Consider the following 18024-nt stretch of genomic DNA (forward strand, 5'->3'; position numbering starts at 1 on the left):
AAATATCAAAAGCCATGTATATTTCTTAAAACAATAGGTAAAGAGTATGTTGAACACAAGCCCTATTCATTAAACGGACAGCATAACCCCTTTTACAACATTGGTTCAATGAATAGATTGTGTTGAACTTTGGCCTATTCATTCATTTGGAACCATCTATGGTGTTTGTTATTTCTTGTTCTAATCGGGGCAACATTTCAAAATGAAACTAAACCCACATACTACGCCCTGATGCCAAGGAATAAAGTCAAACAAAACCAGCAGTTCACTGGGAAGCCACTGTATAATGAGTTGCTCTAGAGAGATAGCAGGCTGTAGCTGGGGGAATGGAGGGGTTTATTTATACAGAAGCTTCCTAGTAGGCTGCTGTTTTGTTTGATCTTAATCCTTGGGATCAGAAAGTAGATTATGGCTTTAGTTTTATTTTCCAATGTTGCTCTGTGTAGAGCAGCAAAAAATAACAGAAATCACAGATATAAAAAAAGAATAGACAAAAGGTGTGTTTAGCACAAGCCCTATTCACTGAACCAATGTTAAAAAGGGGGTATACTGTCCCTTTAAACTAATGTTAAAAAATTGAGCATTTGGTTCTTAAACTAAACCCGTAAAACAAATACGGTAGAAATGCTGCATTTTATATACTGAACTTACTGTCCCAGCCTAAAGATTTAGAACCACTATAACAGTTGTAAGCCAATAATTAAATGGATGTACCCAATGCTCCAGGGACTATAAGATTTACCAATAAATCTTTCAAGAAACATGCATGTAGCTTAAGCTACAGGTCTGGGCCCTCGGGTGTGCTGGAAGCAGGGTGTTGCTGAACTATATCCCTCAGGTAAAGACAGTAGAACAGTAAAGGCTTTATTAGGAGCAGTAAGAGTATTAAGCAGGAGAAACCGAACACAGTTGCTAGGCATATACTTACAAATACAGCTTCAAGCATTCAGTACTTTGCCACTTAGGGTTAATCATTGAATGGAGGGTTATTTAACTCGAAAGTGTGACCCCCAATTTTCAGTATTCCTCTCATGTGGAACCTAGGCAAGCTCCTCTAGTCCCTAGGTCTACTACACTTGGTAGTAGTGCCCCAGGGTAATACTCCCACTAAATCTCCTCACTGGAGCTCAGACTGCTTCAATTAGCTAGCCCTAATTCTATCTGTCATACTAGGCCCTACTTAACCTAGGTTCTAATCTTTTCCTCCCAGCTTGCTCAGGTAAAATCTCACAAAACAGACCCAGACCACATGTGTGCTTCAACAGTGAAGCCAGTCTCTAAACTGCCAGGGAAACAGAAAATTTTGTCTCTTATATACTAAGGACCACCTTAGCCATCTAAGATCTAGAATATTCCCTGAGAAAACTGGTAGCTATCTTACCAGAACCCTACACAGTTATGATCTAGGTCTTCAAAGATGTGCATAGGGGGTCACCATCTTGAGTTTTGTTAGGAGTGTCAGTGTGATCCGGGCAGCTGTTGAGAAGCTAAGCTAAGTTAGTGGTTGTCAGAAAACACCAAGCAGAAAATGAGGTTTGCCTATCATAGAGGGTGAGGCTACAGAGCTGATTATAACATTCTGATAAATTGCACTGGTTTCTGAGCTGCCATGTAATGAGATCACATTGGAGGCACAGATCTTCACCACTAAGGGCTATGGCTGCCTTGGGCTGGTACAGAGTGTCAAAACATAACTTGCAGCAATTCTAGCCTACTTTTTTGTTAAGCTTTAGTTTTCCTTTAATACTACATACTGTAAATATGCCATTCCTTTGATATACTTCTGATTTTATAATAAAGGTTATAATGAAGCCATTTTCACATATGTGTGAGTCTCAGTCCTAGCCCAAGTGGCCAGGAGCCTCATTGCCCAGACATGCACAAAGCCACTGCCAGGGGTGGAAGTTACACACAAGGACTCTGGAGGCTGTTGCATAACACTGGAGTGGCTGGATTTGCTCTGCCTATACCTAATATATGGTGATTTGTACCCCATCTATATGATTCTATTTAGGATTAAGCAAGGCTTAAGCTCTCTTTTAAAGAGCTGCAACATTGAAGGATATTACATTTAAATACAAATATTCATAACAGCATTCAACAATATTCAAAAAGTAGTGACATTTGTTCCAGTAACTTTGCCTGTGACAAATCTTTTGAATGAAATACACAATGCGAATAACAGAATTGCATAATGAATCGTTTCCTTCGGTTTGGCAGGTAATACATTCTGCGCTCGCTAACATTTTCTATTCAGCCCTTCCCTGTAGATATATTTGGTTGCTTTTGCAATTCTAATTGCAGTTTCTGTTGGGAAGCACTTTACTTCCAATCTATATTAAAGATAAATGTAGCCTGAAACTTGCTATAATTATATCACCATTTTTCAGCATTTCCATGAATAATTTGATTTTGGTTATGAGTGCTATAAACCAAGCAATGTTCCTGATTATACGTACTGCAGGAAGAATAGGGTAATCATGTCATATAGTTTATGTCAATAAATGCTGCAAGAATTGCACGAGTGATTAAAATGGATTCTCATGCAATAATCTCATTTTCAGTGACCAAACTGCCTGTACTGTTTCATTTAATATTCCTTTTGTGGCCTTCCAAATGTCTCGTTCTCTGAATGGGAGCCAAATACTGTAGGTTACAAAAGGGAAGTGTGGCAACTTTTCTTAATACAGTTGACTATGAGGGGGGGGGGATTTACTAAAATCTGATTTGGACAATAATAGGGTTTTCACACTTTTAATAAAAGTCCTTGATAGGACTAAAGGGCTCATGCAAATTTAGGCTTGTAGAATTTGCCATGTTTTTTCACCCAGAGTGCAGCATATTCTCCATAATTCCAGCATAATTGTGGGGGAGTTGTGTTTAATGCATTCGCACCAGATGAGTAAAACATATGCCATCGTATTCGCGTTTAATCAAATCAAATCACTTTTATTGTCACATCATATTACTGGTACACTGGTACCATACATGTAAGTGAAATTCTTGTGTGCAAGCTTCACAAGCAGCAGTGGAGTACAAAATATAGAATAAATATGCACATGAGTAGGCATGTATAATGTATGTACAAAATATAAGAATGAGTGCACATGAATAGTGTCGTAGTGTTGCTCAAGTGTCTATGAAGTGTTAGTGGTCAGTGTTCAGCAGTCTGATGGCCTGATAGAAAAAGCTGTCCCTCAGCCTGCTGGTTCGGGACCGGATGCTACTATATCTCCTGCCTGACGGAAGTAGTTGGAACAGTCCGTGGCTAGGGTGACTGGAGTCTTTGATGATCCTCTCCGCTTTCCTCAGGCACCGTTTCCTATAGATGTCCTTACATGCAATTGGTGCGTTTCTCATTAGGCGCAAGCATGCTTTGCTTATTGACAGCTGCAGTGGGAACCATAAAATTACCAGCACCTATTTGTGTAAATAGACACACTTGCATGCCATTCATGCACACAGACTGGGTGGGCACAATGGCACTTAGACAGTCTGTTAAGGTGCAATAATGAATGGTGTAAATACACGCAAGACTGTGTCCATTTTTGTGCAACCACAACTGTGGCTGTAGTCATAAACGAGCCTTAAAATCACAGTCAAGTTTAAAGGGCTCAGAGTAAAAAGTAATTTTTTACAGATGAAAATGTATTTCCTGGCACTCTATGATGGCAGTTCTATCTTGCTTTATGGAAGGGAGTCTGGGTACACCCACAGGACTAGAGCACTTGTTTCACAAAACACTGAGCAGGATCAATTACTTTTCAGCTGAAAGGGTCATTTACATTCACTACAGTGCTGCCTGGGGAGGCCTTCTTTTATCTAATGGAAAAGATTTTGCTTTCTAAGAGGCACTATTTTCCTACATTAAACAGTATGTCTGGCAGGTTGCTAAGTCAGAAAGGCACACTAAGCAATCTCCAGAAGAAGAAATTTAATTAACTAATTGTAAGACAAACAGACTATGAGGAAAGGGGGAGGATCAGCTATGCCAACGTGCTATGGGCTTTGCCAAATAAAGTGGCACAATGGCCCAGGTCACCTTTTACCAAAAATCCTGGTTAAACACCGCAGAAGTTATAGTGCTGCTGTATTTCTGTTATATTCTTTTATATTGTAAGATCCATTATCTGTAAACCTGTTATCCAGAATGCTTAGAATTATGGGAAGGCCCTATCAATAGAGAAATAGATATCACATCTATAAAAATGATTTCCTGTTACTTTGTAATAATAAAACAGTCCCTTGTTCATGATCCCAACTAAGATAATTAATCCTTATTAGAGGCAAAGCAATCCTGTTGTGTTTGTTCAATGTTTAAAATATATATTTAGTAGATGTAAGGTATGGAGATACAAATTAGGGAAAGACCCCTTTTCCTAGAAAACCCCAGGTTCAGAGCATTCTGGATAACAGGTCCCATACCAGTACAGGTATGGGATCCTTTAGCGGGAAACCTGTTATCCAGAAAGTTTCGAATTACGGAAGGCCATCTTCCATAGACTCCATTATTAGCAAATAATTCTAATTTTTAAAAATGATTCCCTTTTTCTCTGTAATAATAAAACAGTACCTTGTACTTGATCCCAACTAAGATATAATGAATCTATATTGGAGGAAAAACAATCATATTGGGTTTATTCAATATTTAAATGATTTGTAGCGGACTTAAGTTATGGAGATCCAAATTACGGAAAGATCCCTTATCCATAAATCCCCAGGTCCCGAGCATTCTGGCGAACAAGTCTCATACATTTACTAATAAAAGGAAAATGGATGAAAGATAAACATTAGTCATTTGCCCTTTAATGCAATAACATTTCAAAATGCACTAATGCTGGAGATGGATCAATATACACTATACAGTAATATCACTGATAAGTGAGGAAGTATGTCATTTAGCACTACTAGAAAGATACAAATAAATGAGTGGGAGTGCCAGTAAATTTAAAAATGACCTGCATGAACTTGCTTAATAAAATATTAAAAATTGTACACACCATAATGGAAAACAGAACTCGCTCAGTGTCTTTTGATACAGCTGAGCAATACAATTATGTGTTATATTATTACTAAAGGCCTGGTTTCCTGCACATGACCTGAAATCCTGTCTGAACCCTGAAATCTCATTAACAAATGCAAGTGAAATTGCAAGTGCAAAACAGACACAAATCTTGTTGGCAGAGGTGGTCTTTATCATGATTACACAGAGAGTACTCAGCACAGCAACTAGTGAACCATTAAGGGATAACACAGAACATATTGCACAGTGTGGAAAACCAAGAACAATATGGTGGAAGGAAGAGGAAACAGAAAAACAATAAGTGCAGTAATACAAAAGCAAAAAATCATCTACAACACATATTCACAACATTCACACTGCCACCTTGTGACTGTTTTGTATAGCACGCATAGCTTAAGCATGAATGCTGTGGCATATATTCCAACACCCCTTCTCAACAGCGAAAGGCTTAAAGGGATTCTGTCATGATTTTTATGGTGTACTTTGTATTTCTAAATTACACTGTTTACATAGCAAATAATTCACTCTACCATTTAAAATATTATTCTTCAACCAACAAATGTATTTTTTAGCTGTAATATTGGTGTGAAGGCGCCATCTCAGTGCATTGTGCCTGAGCCTGAGCTTTCAGAAGGAGCCAGCACTACACATTAGAACTGCTTTCAGGTAACCTATTGTTTCTCCTACTCCCATGTAACTGGAGGAGTCCCAAGCCGGACTTGGATTTCTTACTATTGAGTGCTATTCTGATATCTACTGAGAGCTGCTATCTTGCTCCCTTCCCATTGTTCTGCTGATTGGCTGCTGGGGGGGAAGGGAGGGGGATGATATCACTCCAACTTGCAGCTCAGTAGTAAAGTGTAACTGAAGTTGATCAGAGCACAGGTCACATGGCTGTGGCACCCTGGGAAATGAAGAATATGCCTAGCCCCATGTGAAATTTCAAATTTAAATATAAAAAAAATCTGGTTGTGTTTTTGAAAAACATTTCAATGCAGGATTCTGCTGGAGAAGCTCTATTAACTGATGTGTTTTGAATGAAAAAATGTTTTCTCATGACAGTATTCCTTTAAAGCAATCTTCTTTAACAGTTCCAGGTGTCTCTTTGCAGGCAGAGGCTTGGTAAGGATATCTGCAATCATGTTTTCAGTTGAACAATACTGTAAGACAAGCTGTCTTTGCTCTCACAAAATGATACCTTTTATCAATGTGTTTGGGTCGTAGGTTGACTTGCTCTGTCTTCACAAGTGCAATACACTCAAACATCTGTGTTAAACCTGTCTGCTCTTGATTTAGGCTTGATTGTTATGAAAAGATTTAATCTCCTCTTAAGCAGACTTTATCCATTTATTGGCCTCCCCTTCTGGAAGTTGAGATATGTCTTCCCAACATGTAGGTTCACATGTACAGGCTGTATTTGCTTTTTATGAAAGTCGAGCAGGTGGTTCACCTTTGTTCTCTCTTGTTGACACCTTGGTTCAGTGTCAGGACTTGGTTGTGTCTGTTCATCTGTGGTGTATGATTCAGTCCAACTTCAGTTATTTGTTCTGGAGATGTACATGTTACTTGTTCAGTACAGTTCTCCTTCACTTGACTTGGCCCAAGTCAAGTCATTTCAACATATCTTAGTACATGATAAGCAACTTGTGGATCTTTGGACACTTCCACTGCCCAATTTTGAAGTTTTCTGCATTTCTCCTCTGGAATGTACAAAAAGGCTTTGCACCCAAAAACTCTGATGTGTTTTACAGCTGGTTTCCCACCAACGCCAGAGTTCATATGGTGTTTTCATGCTATAATCTGTGTTGTAGGTAAGAAGCTGTCATGCCTACTTCACCCCAATATTTTTCGGATAGTCCAGAATTAGTCAGCATACATTTGATCATTTCTGTCAGGGTTCTATTTCTCCTTTCAGCTACCCCATACTGTTCTGGTGTATATGGGACTGTTTTCTGATGCTCTATCGCATGTTGCTTCAATAAATTCTCTACTTTGAGTCCAGTGAATTCACCTCCATTATCACTTCTAAAATGTGTTTCTTGCCTTTGTCACATAGTCCTGCAGTTTGTCAAACACTCACTGTGAATAAGGTCAAGTGGTTTTAAAGATCAGTTCTGGGTTACTTGCGGAGAAGTTGCTCTTGCAGCTTTGAAGCTGCACTTGCAGCTCATGGTATTTGGACATGTTGACAACACAATATCTTTTGTCAGGTATAAAGACTGTCTCAGTATTACAGTCTGTATTGCCAATAGCTTGCTCCTCCTGTGTCTGTATTTATCTTTAAGCCTGGTTTTGACAAATTCTAGTGTTAGTTCAGCTTCAGGCCTTGTCTCCAGAGCATTAATCAGTGCCCCGTATGAGTCAGGTAAAGTGCACAGAAGTATGGCTGAAACATGGCTTTTATATCCTTTCCAGTTGACCAGAGTTGTGACACAACCTCCAGCATTGCATTTATATGCTCCTGCATGTCATTTTCTGTGCCTAGTCTCATCTGGCATAGTCTCCTTAGCAGGAATAGCTTAATGTTCAGGCTGATTCTTTCGTGTAACTTTTGCAATGCATCCCACATGCCTTTAGCAGTATTCTGATGCCTTATATGAAGAAAGCTGGGCATCTTCCACTAACAGGCTTATTGTTGCCCGTGCCTGTCTGTTTTACTTATCCCATTCCTGGTGATTAACATCTGGTCAATTAGTAGTTAAAACTTCCCACAAGTCATCTCTGGATAGCAGTATTTCTACTTCAATCTTCAGCAGTTGATAATACTCATTATTCAGTTTAGCCACTGCTAGTTTCAGTTCTGAGCAGTTTTCCATGTCTGTCTCACTTCCTTGACAGTACAAGATTCCTTTTGTCATTCTGTTTGCTGAGCTGGATTGTGTCTGGGCACATAACCTGTTGGAATTGGTGGTCTTTATCATTACACAGGGAATACTCAGCACAGAAACTTGTGAGAAGATTTACTTGTAAATCAAACCAAGAACAATATTCTGGAAGGAAGAGGAAACAAAAAAACAACAACACATATTCACAAAATTCACAGTGCCGCCTTGTGACCGTTTTGTATAACACGCAAAGTTTTACCTTTGATCCTTTTTGCCCTGCACATCCCTGATGATGTCACTCTGGTTTATGGCAACAACACTTCTGGTATACTGTTGACAGTGTGTAGCGAATTGGGTTGTGGGTAGAAGGGTCCAAGCAGTTAAAAATATGGGTTATGGGTTAAGTGTCAAAAAGGACTTTAATATTACTATCTGTTTTTGTTAAATATGCAGAAATTACAGTGTAAGGTTTCTAAAACTTTGTAATAGGGCTGCTCTTGAATGGGGAAAAAGCAAATGCGCCCTATAACACATACAGTACGTAATTAGCACAAGCAATGTTTTTTCACGGCTTTAGTTCCCCTTAGTGATTTAAGATACGTTTATAGTTTAACAAGCAGTAAATTAATTCTTCAACTTTGTCCATTTTTAGTCCATGTTTTTATTTCATTATTAATTTTCTTTAGTTTGTGGAGCAAAAGCATTTCCCATGCTTCCTTTGTAGTTGCCAGGTCACCTTGTAACTTAGCAGTTGTCCCCTAGCAACCTGATTTGCTACTTTGTTCTTCCTGTGCAAGCAGCTATGCTATGTCCAACTTTTACCAAAGGGTCCCTTAAATGGAAGAATTATTTGGAGTGAACATTCCATACTATATTTCTGTTTAATTTCCTTTTTTGATTTACATGGTTTGTAAAGAGTTTTTAAATAAAATGAAGAAATCTAAATCTATCCATGGTAGCACCGAGTGGTTTAATAGACATGGAAACCGTCTGGTTACACTTGCTTCTTTGTAAGTCTCATAAGAATGGATTTACACTGAAGTATCATGTTTGCGTGTATATACAGTACACCCACACACTCTCATATGCCTATATATATAAAATAGCACTAATCTCACTGTTTGAGTTTCATAGTCCATATGTCTTTATTGTATTTAGACCTAAAACACTGGCAGGAAAATAGAACATGTTATGAATGTTATGTTGTCTTTTCTGCATCTTTCCTGGCAATGATGTAACACTCGTTTATGTAAAAATTACAGATTGTTGGTCCTACACATTCTTGTATCGAAGCTACATGTGATTGTTCCAAAGATGGCTGCTTACGGTACCTGCTCCTGTTATAGGCTTAGGGTAGAATGATGCTGCTTGAGTGGAGTCACCAGTATCTGCCTATTTATATAATGATAACCTGGACCATGGACCATAGTGACACGCAAAAAAAAATCAGGAAACCGGTGCATTTCTAAGTGATAACCATAAATGAGGTGGCAATTGTCATTGACGGCATCCTCTGGGGTGTGGAAACAACACACTTATTAACTTACTTATTAATAACACACTTATTACCATCAATGAAATGACTGATTCACAGACATTTTGATTAGCAGTACTTGTAAGTCATAGGTTAAGCGGTTTTTGCTTTACACATTCTTGTTAAATTCTTCTAAAAGCATTAAGCACATCAGTGTTTAGGCTACAACCAGCCAATGGTGACTATAATATATGAAAATTATAGTCCTTTTACATATTACCTTGTCCAATCAGTGTACATGTGGGAAAACTCTCCTATAACATAAATATCATAAAATAGTTCCATAGTTTGTCATTAATCTCAATAGTAAGACTGTATTTTTGTGACCACACTCCATAGTGAAACCATTCCACTCACTCAGTCACCTGTGTACACTTACCCACCCTACAGTATGTGACACTTTGCTGACTCACTTTACTGCCACTATTTCTTCTTTTACCTCCAATAATACAGTAAAGGAAACAACTGATTAAAAATATTGTTCACTTGGTTTGTTATGAAACCACAAACTGTAAGTTAAAAAAAAAAATCACAAAAATACTGCCTGTCTATATACCACACTGTAATGTGGAAAAGTAAACATTGTAGGGAGTGCTGCTGGGTAATGCTGGGTAATGGTCCACTCATGGGAAATGTCCCTGTTTAGGTGCTGAGTGCTTTATCACTAGGACCTCCTCAAACTCACTGGGTGCACCCGTAGCCTATGACAACGATGTCCAACCCTGAACCCTAAAGCAGTGACCCTAAGGCAGAACTATATCTGGCATACACTCAGGGGATAAGGCACTGCTCAAGCACAGCTGTTAGGCTACTGGATGAACATCGCTGATGTAGAATAATGAATAATGCATCCTGAGTTTGCTTGATTTATCTCTGCAGAACAAATCAGCCCAAGTATCAAAGTGTCTTCATTCTGTAACTCAGCCATAAACGCAGAGGGAAAATAAATCTCGACATTTCCCAAGCACCATCATAATGCTTCCATATTGATACAGTGATAAAAACATTAATATGCAGCGGTGTGGTTGCTCCCCCCCTTAAGGTAATCCCCACACATTCCAATGTGCAAAACAAAATGCCATTAATCACCCTGGCAATGTTCCAGTCCACTATTTAAAAGTATTGTGGATTTAAAGCCCAGTTAGTTACAGCAAGCATATATGAAAGCATTTAAATAGCTCCTGACTATGTTATATATATATTGATTATATAATAGTCTACCTGATTACTTCATAGGAACTATGCCTGCTGTACACACAAGTATTTAAAACTGAAGCATTTCCTAGATATATATATATATATACTCTTTATATATATATATATATATATATATATATATATATATATATATAATGTATATATATACATTCTAAGGATTTGGATAGAAAGAAGGGTTAAATATTTATCCCCCCCACCCTTCCCGGTTCAAGTGTGCCAGCTGGGTTGTATAATGAAAATTCAGGCTGCAGAATTTGTGCATTTCTCGAGCACAATTAGCTCTGTGTAACTCCAAGCACTGAGCCCAGACAGCATAGAATGTGCGGGATACAAGTGCGGAATACAAGTGCGGAATACCTTCACATGGCTGGGAAGAAGGAAAGTCATGCTCCACTGCATTCACTGTGCTGACAACTCCCAACTAAATACTCTTTGTAACACTCACAGCCCACTGGTTTATTTCTATAAACAAAAAAAAAACCCCAATGTGTTTTAATAGTAATAATACCCATTAGGACTACAAAGAAAACGTGTGTGTGTGTAGGAGACAAGGAACTATAGATTAGAAAGAAAAATTGCCCATATACTATAAAGGCAAATGGTATTTTCCCTTTCATTTCTGGTACAGCAGCTTTTCACCCACAATACAGTCATAACCTGAGTGTTAACCAACAGCACAACCAAATCCACACTGTCATTTCATACCGTAGATACTTCACCTCTTTGCTCTAAGGATCCCCTCCCTTTATAGCCCAAACTGTTACAACCACGATATGTAATATGTATGTATATGAGATACAGCAGCCATATTACATAACTATGTGCTGCTCACATTATGGCAGGTGAAAGGTCCTTGGATACAAATTCATTTAAGCAAGGGACCACCTTCAGGGTGGCAATTTCAGCAAAAACAGCAAAAGGCCTATTGCCAAAAAATATCACCGAATTCATTATTTTACCAATATAACATAGTGCTGAAGTGTATATTATAAGAAATGACCAAAGTTGTTCTTAAAAAAATATGATTTTGTTTTAAGACCTTTAGTCGAATCTCCTTTGACCATTCTATCAGGAAGCTGAAACTAGCCTAGGAATAGCAATGAATCATTCTGTGTATTTCAGCAGCAATCGTGGATACAGCCATGGGGCCGGAGAGTGCTAGACATTGGCAAGTTTGGGTGAGACATTCCAGGCTAGAGCACTGAATACAGAGGAGCTACTATGTAAATCTGAGTCCATGCATTGTGCAGTGTGTGTCCCTGCCAGAGACTGAAAGTGGGGAGTGCACAGATCGCTGATTGTGCCAGTCTGGGCATTACCAAGGCAGGTAGTAGACTGAGCTGTATTTGACCTAGGACAGACTGTGCTTTATATGTCACCTGGGATAGACTGTCCTATATATCTCATCTGGGACTGACAGTGATTTTGTTAGGTAGCAGCTTTTTTCTTTACTGGCTGCTAATCATAGCATTGCTGGTACCATGTGGTTTCCATTCACAAAATACATCTCTACACTATTATTTGATGACAACTTTGTCAAAATGACACTTAGGGGAGTGTATACAAAGTTTGAGATTACCTGCCACCCTCAAATAAGTTTGTCTCTTGCCCTCCAGGTACTTTAAAATCTCACATTGTTTATGGAGCCCATAATCATCTTGGCACAATGATGAAGAGAAGCAGCCTAAGCAGTGCCTACCTTGGTGCCCACCCTGGGAAAAGCGGAGGAAGTTGGCAGTTTGTAGATTCTTGGCTGTCAGAGTTCTCAGACCCCAGCAGTCCCTTCCAGGCTCATGATCCAACGTGGGTCGGGAGAATATATATAAATATATATGCAAGAAAAATCAGTTAAAGTGCTCCACTAGGGTCCAATCTACAGGTGATCCATTTCACCCAGGTCCCTTGTCTTTTCACCTCCGAGTAGCAATAGGCTGCAGGCTATCACTATCTGTACCCTTTCCGTGAGAAGCTACAAACTGGCAAATCACTGCATCCTATGGAAAAGCACTGTTTCCCTGGGCAGCATCATGCAGCAAATTCAGGAAAATGTTCACAAACTGGAGATCGGGCACCGGCTAAGAAGCGATTCTTGATCCTCTCCTAGTTAAATTAGCACCCAGAATGCATAAGACAGTACTGATTAATTCCACCAACAGACCTTGCTAAGTACTGCCTGCGATCACATGCGTCTGGCGTCGTGTCGCTTCCAGCAGTAGCAAATGAGCTGAGGAGTCTCGGGGGAAGAGGGGTTCCTGTGAAGGTTACGTTGCGAGAGTTGGGAGAAGCTGAAGATAGAAGGGGCAGCTGTCGGAGCAGGATGAGCTTTCTCTTTCTGGTTCCCTCCACTGCTTTACTGTCCTTCACCAGCAGGTGACTGACTTCGATCCTCTCTTCTCTGCGCCCGCACTGAAGGGATTTCTCTCTCAAGCCTTCCCATGCCTGCCAGGTCCTAGTGCCTTTCTCATCAGGCACACTCACGTTGGCTTGCAAGGGGGGATCTGCCAAAGAATCGCTGATGTTTCTGCAAGCTGGCAGTCGTTCAGGATTTCCTGTGCTGTGTGTGACACAGTCTGTAGCCGGCCGGGCTCTCAGTGCAGGCAGCGGCAGCCTATATGGGTGGGTGGGGTTGCGAACAGCTCGCTAGCAGGCAGGCAGTCTTGCTATCCGTGGTGCTGAAATACAAAACACATGAAATCATCTGTACATTTTAAGCCTAGTAGATAGGGGTGTATAAATAAATACGATTTGGTCTATTTTTACCAAAAATGAAACTTTCCACACATCTGCAATTTACTGACATGTGAGTAGGACAAGGTCTGGAACTGGAGTATATTTGCATCTGTTTGCCGGGTCAAATTTCACCGGTGTAAAACTTTGAATATTTGCCAATTTATCCAGAATGCAACACATTTTCTGCAAATTTCACAATTTGATGTAACTTTTTCACAAAGTCTTACATTTAAAATATGTACGTCCCTTTCTTTAAAGTGGTGCAAAAGACTTTTGTTGGCAGACTTCAGTGTGCAGTTTGGATTCCACCTAGTGCAACCTTGATTGAATAGGACCTCTGGCCCTCCGTACCACTGTATCCTTAAAAAGTTTGCTTAAAGTTTGTTCTGTATAAAAAAATATTGTGCTGAAGAAGGTATAAAACCTAAAGTAAAAATGTCATCTTTTTTAATTATGAGCAAACTTTTTCACAATGTATGGTTTCCTCGAGAATATCCGTGTTTCACCCCGGTGATAATTTTTGTGAAACCACATCTAAAATTTGCCATGTGGTCAGTTTCATGGGGAACAAATGCACAGTGTGAAAAATGCATATATCATATTATCCTACCCTCGCCTTCAACATGAACCAATGGGATTTGAGCCCTTCCAGGTGCTGTGCCGAGTCTGGGCAATATTGGGAAGCAGCAGCTGCAACTGCAGCAATAGTTGCAATTGCAGAAGCAGGCAGCACTGGGTACCCGGCACACACAGGACTATACTGGATTTTTTGCTTTCCCGGGGTGATCCATACAATCACAGCAGGCAGGGGCAGCGATAGACTGTCTCACCCAGGCTCCCTCCTCTTACCCCAGATGTGCCGGTATATATACTACAGAAAATGGATAATAAGCATATTAACCCCAGACAAGACACTATAGTCACTAGATAAAATAGATAATGGCATTTTAACCCAAGATGTATCAGTATATTTACTACAGAAAATGGATAACAAACATATTAACTCCAGATGAAACAGTATAATCACAATTAACAGGCATTTTAACCCCAGAAGTGGCAGTAAATTTATTAAGAAAAATGAATAATCTGCATATTGGTCCAAGATGTGCCAGTATAACTACTGTAGAAATGGCCAATTAGTATTCTTTTAACCCCAGCCAAGCCAGTAAGATCACTAAAATTAACCATTGAACACTCCATTAACCCAATACATGCCAGTAAGGCAAATACATAAATGGAAAGTTTGAAAGCATTCCCTCACCTACACTTGACAGGCACAATACCAATACCAAACATCTTCTTCCCTGCTACTCTCATGCTGCTTGTCTCTCTCTGCCTCGCTCATGTCAAATATCCAAGATGGTCATGCTTTCCACAATGGAATGTATGACCATATTGGATTTTTGGGGCAGGGAGCTGAGAAAAACCAAGGACAAGCAGGTCAACATGGGACAATTAAACAGCAATCTAGAAGAGAGATAAAAAAGGCACAGTTGGGAGGTATGCAAACAGCTGGGGCCCAACAGCCTCTGGTTACCAAGCCAACCAAGGTGGTGGCCAGCACTTTAGCCATGTGGACATTTTTTATGAAACAGTCCAAAGACCAGTTGGCAACAGTGTAAAAACACTGTAGGGGCAACCAGGGTCACATATGGGAACTTCAGCCTAAAATATCAGATGTAGGAGCAGCACAAAATAACAGGGCACAGGGCACCATGCTGCCTGTCCACCTCCTCCTATTCCTGTTCTACATGGAAGTGGTGCCAGCTCCTCATCCCCTGGGGCAAGGGAAGAGGATTTAGAGGCTCACAGATGGAGGTGACCAATGAGCAGGCCTGCCCAAAGGCTCTAACAATCATAACTCAGGCTTTTCATATCAGAGGAAGGCCAACGGGTTGATGAGAACAGGATGAGAGCAGAGTTAAAAGCTGAACTGTTCTTTCCTCTGTTTACACAGCTGATGAACCAGCAAATGAAGGCTACCTTTTAATGTACCCATTTCTAATAATATTATGGATGCGTGATTCAGATTTAACTCTGAAGAAATAGACTAGAACATGATATTCATCACAGGGCACTACAAAAGCTCAGGATTTCAAGGATTTTTTTATACCTGGCATGATACAGAGAGATGTTGCTAATGTTGTGCTGTTATCCAAAAAGGGATCCTGTTGTCAACCTGAAATCTATAGATCTGGTAGTTTGCATCATTATACTGTATTTGTACAGTTTGTAGTTTGTAGAGTACCGTATGTCTTGGTCCCTTGTGTTTAATCTGTTTATTTACAACATTTAGGTGGGCATGTAAGTACTGTCTCTTTATTTTGATTTTGTTCCCTAAAGGATGTTGCCACAGTGTGAATAGATTTAAGTAAACTGGAAAACTTTGCAGCAAACTGACAAAAAAGGGTTAGTGTTGATAAAAGCAAGGTTATGCACTTAGTAGAAATAATAGAAAAGCTAACTAGCTTTTCTATTATTTCTACTAAGTGCATAACCTTGCTTTTATCAACACTAAGGGGCACATTTACTTACCCACGAACGGGGCGAATGCGTCCGATTGTGTTTTTTTCGTAATGATCGTTATTTGGCGATTTTTCGGAAAATTATCGCAACTTTTTCATTGCCATTCCGAATGGTGCGCAAAATCTGGCGATTTTTTCATAGCGTTAAAACTTGCGCGAAAAGTCGCGCCTTTTTCGTAGCCATTCCGAAAGTTGCGCAAAATGTTGCGATTTTTTCGTAGCGTTCGGATTCATTCATGCTTCAGTATGGTGACTTTTCTTGGGCCAGGTTGGAGCTGCAGAGTGCCATTGAGCCCTATGGGAGACTTTCCTTGGGCCAGGTTGGAGCTGCAGAGTGCCATTGAGCCCTATGGGAGACTTTCCTTGGGCCAGGTTGGAGCTGCAGAGTGCCATTGAGCCCTATGGGAGACTTTCCTTGGGCCAGGTTGGAGCTGCAGAGTGCCATTGAGCCCTATGGGAGACTTTCCTTGGGCCAGGTTGGAGCTGCAGAGTGCCATTGAGCCCTATGGGAGACTTTCCTTGGGCCAGGTTGGAGTTGCAGAGTGCCATTGAGCCCTATGGGAGACTTTCCTTGGGCCGGGTTGGAGCTGCAGAGTGCCATTGAGCCCTATGGGAGACTTTCCTTGGGCCAGGTTGGAGCTGCAGAGTGCCATTGAGTCCTATGGGAGGCTTCCAAAATCATGCAAAGTCTGAAAGTTTCGCCCGCCGCTTACGAGCACTCAATACGAAAAAGTCGCGACAAGATACGAGCGAATCATAATGGCTACGAAAAACTCGCGTTTTTACGCGCAAATCGTATTGGTAACGAAAAAGTCGCGACAATTTCCGAAAAGTCGTGAAGGTGCCGAAAAAATCGCAAAAAATACGAAAAAGTCGCAAAATGTTCGTTTTCCAATCGGATTTTTTCCAATACGGATTCGAATTCGTGTCTTAGTAAATCAGCCCCTAAATGATAGTGTGTTTGGGGTCTTCTAAATTTAGAAGGATTAGGGAATTGTTTTTCTATACAAAGTATGTAACTCTAGTTAGCTTTGCAACATCAATAACTAATTAGCCATTCAACACAGGGATTTTATTTGTCGGCTATAAATGGGGTGAGGGGATAAGCCTAGGTCAGGTAATACTTCTAAACAGGATCTAGTGAATTACAGTACAACCCCCATTCTACATTTTTCAAGGGACCAGAAAAAAATGGTGTAAAATCCAGGAAAATGTAACATTATGAATTGGTGGGACCAATGTCGGAATAGCCCACCAGGATACCAGGAAGACCCCTGGTGGGCTCAGATGTAGTGTAGTACGTCTATCCATCTGGCCTATTTCATATTCAGTCCCTATTTCCACATGGGAATAAAGAAGCTGAATAGATGTAATAATATAGTATAGTATGTAAAGAAATAAACTAGGAGACTAAAGAGGTTGAGTGAGGAGAGGTGGAAAAATAGTTTAGAGAGTGGACCCATGGCCTAAGGTTCTCTGGTGGGCCCCTGGCATCCCAGTCCGACACTGTGTGAGAACACAAAAAACAGTGGAAAATGAGGGAAAACTTAAAATCAGCAGATGTAAAACTGAGGTTTCACAGTAGCTGCACCTAATAATAGTTATAAATAATGCTTAGAAATCTTTGTTGTAGATTTTTTTTTTTTCTATTAAGCGAGCCTCCGTGGTTAAATGGCTGATTCGTTCAAGGTTTCTGTATAATAAAAAGCACAGTTACCCTATGCACAAAAGATTTTGTCAAACTGGTTTTGAAATATGCAAATGTATATTAATTTCCATTTCACATTCTTAAGCTTCACTGCACTGAAATCCAAGTCATTTTAAAATGTAATCAATTTCTTGCTCATCACCAACAGTAATCAGATCCCACCTTAAACGCTGATGAAAAAAAAAAGCCTCATCTCTGCCATGCAGGACGTGTGTTTCATATGTATTTCTAGTTAAAAAGTCACTATGCACAATACTGCCTAAGAATTAATCATCATGAAGGTAACATAGCCACTTATTATGGAAAACACAGACAAGTCTACCTAATGAGGTGTCACCATGCATCCTGCAGCTACCTGCCTCAATGTTTACATGCCCTTATACACATGCGCTTTTACCAGCATAGTTAAAATGCTTTTCTGTGGTTGAAGACCCATAGAATGAGACTATTAGCTGACTTGG

General features: G+C 40.0%; 1 protein-coding gene across 1 annotated transcript in view; it reads right to left on the reverse strand.

Moving 5' to 3' along the window:
- Window positions 1–13202, reverse strand: part of sgcz (sarcoglycan zeta) — a 390798-nt gene extending 377596 nt beyond the window's left edge. Inside the window, exon 1 of the mRNA XM_018095591.2 lies at window positions 12300–13202. The gene's annotated coding sequence lies outside the window, so the exon portion shown is untranslated. The remainder of the gene's footprint in view (window positions 1–12299) is intronic.
- Window positions 13203–18024: the final 4822 nt, after the last annotated feature.

The sequence above is a fragment of the Xenopus tropicalis genome, chromosome 1, assembly GCF_000004195.4.
Source record: "Xenopus tropicalis strain Nigerian chromosome 1, UCB_Xtro_10.0, whole genome shotgun sequence".
In the NCBI taxonomy this organism is placed as follows: Eukaryota; Metazoa; Chordata; class Amphibia; order Anura; family Pipidae; genus Xenopus; species Xenopus tropicalis.